The sequence below is a fragment of the Sitophilus oryzae genome, unplaced genomic scaffold (genome assembly GCF_002938485.1).
Source record: "Sitophilus oryzae breed Bouriz unplaced genomic scaffold, Soryzae_2.0 scaffold_910_pilon_pilon, whole genome shotgun sequence".
Classification (NCBI taxonomy): Eukaryota; Metazoa; Arthropoda; class Insecta; order Coleoptera; family Curculionidae; genus Sitophilus; species Sitophilus oryzae.
The window spans coordinates 502,873-508,632 of record NW_022147540.1 but is presented as its reverse complement, the minus strand read 5'-3'; positions in this window follow the sequence as shown (position 1 = coordinate 508,632).

Genomic DNA, 5,760 nt, shown 5'->3' with positions numbered 1-5,760 from the left:
AAATACAACTGTAAATCACACAAAAATAGTCACACATCTCTAGGATGGTTAAAAAATTCATCAAAACAATACGACAGGAAAAAATCAAAGTTGTTGTGGGTGTACTAACAAGGCATTGCAAGCTAAGTAGATATTTAAATCTTATGGGATTGGACGACAAAGCCATAATATGCAGATTCTGTCGATCAGAAGAAGACACTTCAAAAACATTCTATCACAGTTTAAAGAATATATACATATACAGTTGGCTCACTCTAAGGAATTCTATTGTTATTTTGACTTCAAAGGCGGCCCGTGACCCTTCGAGGTGACAAAAAATTTGTACGTTTACCGGGTGCAGCGGAAGTGCTATTTTATCAGTCAGAACGCTGGCCGTATACGAGGGATCAACTAAAAATACTAAGGAATTTTAATATAGCAAGTAGAAAAATAAAAATACAGTATTAGTTTTATTGATTGACAGTTTTAGGCGTCTTTAATAATTATTGATCAATATTTATTTACTTTCTTCTTACTTTCTTTCTTATTATTATTTAATAACATATCTCATAAACCGCAAATTCTAATACGATTATGGTATTGTTCTGGTGTATAATTTTCATATCTGTGGGATCCTATAAATCCTAAGGCACTTTTCCAGGCTCCCCACCTACAAGTTATTTTCCTTATCAGACTCTACTTATACATAATATGGTGAATATATTAATATTAAAATATTAGATATATTATTCTATCCTAATTCTTTGGAATATGGAATTGTCAATAGGGGAATTATTATTAATAATAATTATGGAAACCTCATATGAAAAATATATTCTAAATAAATATAAAAAGTTATTTTTTTTAATATATATAATAATATATTTGCATGTTTCTTAAATTATAGCACGTTTTGCTGTTTTTTTTAAATTATAGCATGCATTTTGTTTCACAATTCGAACAAAACAACTAAAACACTATTTTTGGTTCACCCTATGCGTCGGACCGAAAACAAAGCTAAAATAAACTTGGAACGCTGTGTACACGTCGAGCAACGGATGTAGACTGACCCAAGTCTACAAGACAGGCGGGGAGCGGCGGGAGGAATTTTGATACGGGCGAAGAGTGGGCCAACTGATATATTTATATTCTTTAAACTGTGATTCTATGTTAGAGTTAAAATTATGTTAATGTTTATGCGTAAACCTTCATTCAGAACCTCGCAATTAGTGGAATAAATTAGTGGTTTCAATTACACTTTATACTTTTTAGTTTACGATCATTCACAATGTTTAAAAAACACAATTAATAGTTATTTTTTATACAAGACGATAAAATGGTATTTTATCGTCGACCGAAAAGATCAGATAGACCGAAAAGAATTAATTTCGGGAGACGATAGTGCAATTTTATCGTCGTGTACCTATAAAACAATATTTTTTTTCCATAGCGAGTTACGTTTTAAAAAATATTCAGGAATTTTTATTTCAAGGAATTTATTACGAGTAGAAAAATATTGTGCTGGGTTGGCGTTGGTTTCTATGTAATTTGACAAATAAATAAAGCTGTCTCTTTAGTTGTCAGTTTTGAGTCAATATTTTTTAATTCTCTTTCGTGTAGATTGCTGATTGAATTGGAGCCAGAAATGGCTCAAAACGAAATAAGTAAATTACCAATAGATGGCGACAAACGTCATATCCAAACTACTTCCATTTAAATCCCGAATAACTTATGAAAAGAAATACAAACATTTTCAAAAAAGGAAGCTATTAAAAAACGTGCGAGAAGAAATGAAGTTTTTAACCTATCCTCGCTGTTAAAATACTATTTTTGATAGACATAAGGCAATTTTAATAGTTGCTATGGAAAAAAGCTATTTAAACTAATATTTAAACCTATTATCTCTGGTCGTCATCGGATTACCCTCTCTCTGGTTTTGCGAATAATATTTTAAAAATTAATAATTTTATTTATGTATACAGAGTGTCTTAAAAGAGAATGTTTTGAAATTAAAGCAATATGTCTATTTTTAAATAAGCAGGTCATCTCAAACTGTAATAAAGCAAGATTTTTTGGGTAATTTGACGCTAGTTATACTGAATAATAACCGTAATAAACAAGTGATATTAAAAAATTCCCCAGATCATTCGATTTTCGATAAACTTGCGCCATATGGTGAAGCACACACGTGGGTGGGGTGATCGTCCCCAGCTCGAGGGCCACGTTTAAACTCTTTTTTTTCCGTTCGATTTTCGCTGGAAAGATCGTGGTCATCTTGACTGGCCGCCTGACCGGACCGACGCGGCGGGACCGGTTTCTGGCGATTTTCTCGAAGGCCACCGCCCGATTTTTCCGTGAGATATGGCGCGGATTCGTGTCTTCGCGCGATTACCCAGCCGATGCTAACGTTATTATACGCTTTTTTTCGCGGGTTTTGTACGTTTAGGTCTTGGTCAAAAGGAGAATTATATTCGGCTTGTTTTGATCTTTTCGTCTGGATATTTTTTATTATAGTCGAATCAGATTATTCGCTTTGTTTTAAATTTATAACATTGTGATTTTTTGTGTGTACTACTTGCGCTAGGTTGCAGCACAAGCAACCTCAAAACAAATATTGTAATTTAAGTGTGTATTACGCTGTACTTTCGGTCGCTCTCAGGGATCAGGTAAAGCGGGTGCGTGGCCGAAGGAAATATATATTATATTTCAGAAATCTGCCTAAGGTTTAGCCCGATTCTGTCGTGTTAAGTCACACCAAAAATTCCAAACACATTTGCTGTGATTAAGGTTTGCAGAGCTTCAGCATTTGCCATAAAACAGCGAGCAATTTGTTACAAAACCACATAAATTACTAGCGTGTACCAGCGACTTCGTTCGCGTCGAATTAATCATTTGTAATGGTAATGATAAAGCAAAGCAAGAATTTCCATTAACATACAAACTGGATAAAATTTTCTCACATTTATGTCAGCATAAGAAAAAACAATATGGCGATATTATTATATAACTTGGTAATATTTGAGGGGTAGTTTCATCTCGTTGGAATTTGACTTTCGAAAAATCCGTTTGCCAAAAATAAGCTTTTTACGTCAAGCAGTTTAAACAGAATCGTGGTTAAGAAATTACCCAACTTTTTGGAACACCCTGTATGATTTTTTAAAAAATTTCAAAATATCTAAAAAAACAAATAAATTATGCTTGTCCAAGCGTTTTCCCGAAAGACTAACCGTTTTTTAAATAACAAATATTGTAATATTTGAGGAGCGTTTTCACCCTATTGGATTTTAAGATTCGAGAAACCCCTCCTTATCGAACCTCTACACTCTAAAGTCAATATGTTTTCCAAAAATCAGCTGTTTACGTCAAGCGCTTTAAGTAGAATCGTGATTAATTAATAACCAGATTTTTCGAAAAACATTTTTAAAAAATCTTAAAATATGTAAAAAAACAAAATAAAATATACGTGTTTAAGCGTTTCTTCGGAAACTTGACCGTTTTTTAAATAAAAAATATTGTAATATTTGAGGGGTGGTTTCACCCTCTTGGAACTGGAATTTCGAAAAATCCCTTCTTATCGAACCTCTACACCCTGGAATCAACCTGTATGCCAAAATTGAGCTTCTTACGTTGAGTGGTTTGAGCAGGATCAATATGTCAGTCGCTAAGGATTTTATATATTAGTCTGAATTTTAAATAATTATGTCTTTATTTTCGAGAAAATTTAGTCCAAACATAAGGAATATTTTGTTGATGTTTGAGTATCAAAATCTTAAAAATAAAGAAGTTCTTTAAAAATGTTCTACAATATAGATACATTATAATCCTTTATCTTTAATTTCCTTCTTCATTCGTGTAAAAATACCTAGCCAGTTTTACATAAAACGTTAAATGCCGAACGCTTATTTTGCTACTTTTCGGACTATTGAAATGGACCCTTATTGAGGATATTCTCAGAAAATTATTCTTTTCAACTTAAACGACTCAACGATAATGTTATAACTTTATCTATCAAAATTTTCAGTGTTATCTCACTCAATTTCAATTATTTTCTCCCTTCAGATCCTCACGTTGTAGCCTTTTCGCGAAAATTAGCTTTACATAGAGGAGCGAATTCACGACCGAATGGATCACATCAAAGGTAGTTCTCGTTGGCTGGTTTAAATTTTCGCCGCCCCTCGCGGTATAATTAGGTCGCCCTTTGTGCAGGGTTGGGTAAATGTCACAAGGGTGAATACGTTTACATCAAATAAATAGATATAGTTTATATCAAATAACCTTTTAATCACGTGATTAAGCTTGACCGGCACAGCGTTACCCACTTTTACATATTTTGTTTTAATCAAAATATTTTAGGAAAGAAAAATAAATTAATTATTGATTAATAATAATTAATAAATTAATACTGATTTCTTTCGAAAATCGACAACTATGAAACTATGAACTCTTCCTGGACACAAACGGTACATTGTGAGACAGGAAATTGTAGAGAGAAACAAGCCCTATAACATAGGATACAACATTTTAATGAACAGTGCTTTCCATAAAATCAATAAAATGAAAAATATAGGAAATAATATACAAGTACTGATTTCTTTCGAAAATCGACAACTATGAAACTATGAACCCTTCCTGGACACAAACGGTACATTGTGAGACAGGAAATTGTAGAGAGAAACAATACCTATAACATAGGATACAACATTTTAATGAACAGTGCTTTCCATAAAATCAATAAAATGAAAAATATAGGAAATAATATACAGGTACTGATTTCTTTCGAAAATCGACAACTATGAAACCATGAACCCTTCCTGGACACAAACGGTACATTGTGAGACAGGAAATTGTAAAGAGAAACAAGCCCTATAACATACGATACAACATTTTAATAAACAGTGCTTTCCATAAAATCAATAAAATGAAAAATATAGGAAATAATATACAGGTACTGATTTCTTGCGAAAATCGACAACTATGAAACTATGAACCTTTCCTGGACACAAACGGTACATTGTGAGATAGGAAATCGTAGAGAGAAACAAGCCTATAACATAGGATACAACATTTTAATGAACAGTGCTTTCCATAAAATCAATAAAATGAAAAATATAGGAAATAATATACAGGTACTGATTTCTTTCGAAAATCGACAACTATGAAACTATGAACCCTTCCTGGACACAAACGGTACATTGTGAGACAGAAAATTGTAGAGAGAAACAAGCCCTATAACATAGGGTACAACATTTTAATGAATAGTGCTTTCCATAAAATCAATAAAATGAAAAATATAGGAAATAACATACAGGTACTGATTTCTTTCGAAAATCGACAACTATGAAACTACATTGTGAGACAGGAAATTCTTTATTACATTACTATTACATTATTATGAGGATTTATAGTTAGATTCAGTGACTTTTCTACCCATCCCTGACCAGGGCGCGGTCCCAAGCGTTCCAAATTAGGCGCGGGGGCGCCGCTCCGCCGCCGGGACGGGGGTGTAATTATAGGTTGTCGTCGGAGAGGCGCACAAAGAGAGAGAAAATTGGCCGAAAAATATGCCGAGGCGAGCCCCGGACCAAGGATCATGTTTTTTCCCTCTAATTTTTGTTTTACAAAGTTAATTTTGGTCGCAGTTTTGGTTATAGTCTGAGGACCTAGTCCACATAATACGAATGGCATTACTGAAATCAATGACTAAAAGACACAAATAATTTTTTAACCAATTTTAAACGTTCCAAATAATATAAACAGATTTAAAAGTAGCATAGATGAAGG